The sequence below is a fragment of the Cherax quadricarinatus genome, chromosome 5 (genome assembly GCF_038502225.1).
Source record: "Cherax quadricarinatus isolate ZL_2023a chromosome 5, ASM3850222v1, whole genome shotgun sequence".
NCBI classification, from domain to species: Eukaryota; Metazoa; Arthropoda; class Malacostraca; order Decapoda; family Parastacidae; genus Cherax; species Cherax quadricarinatus.
In genome coordinates, this window is record NC_091296.1 from 7,106,275 (window position 1) to 7,106,800 (window position 526).

A 526-nucleotide genomic window follows, 5' to 3' on the forward strand; every position below is an offset into this window, starting at 1 on the left:
TTTGATAGGAGTGAATGGAGACAAATGGTTTTTAATACTTGACGTGCTGTTGGAGTGTGAGCAAAGTAACATTTATGAAGGGGTTCAGGGAAACCGGCAGGCCGGACTTGAGTCCTGGAGATGGGAAGTACAGTGCCTGCACTCTGAAGGAGGGGTGTTAATGTTGCAGTTTTCAAACTGTAGTGTAAAGCACCCTTCTGGCAAGACAGTGATGGAGTGAATGATGGTGAAAGTTTTTCTTTTTCGGGCCACCCTGCCTTGGTGGGAATCGGCCAGTGTGATAATAAATAAATAAATTAATAATATATATATATATATATATATATATATATATATATATATATATATATATATATATATATATATATATAATTTTATATATTGGTTTTAATTTGGTCTTTTGTTGTCTGGATTATATAAACTCAGTTATTATATAAATGGTTTAGAAAAGTGAGGATGACTAGTGCTTCATGAGTGTTGATGTAAGTGATAGACGACTCGTGATGCGCGTCAGTCTTGATAAGAG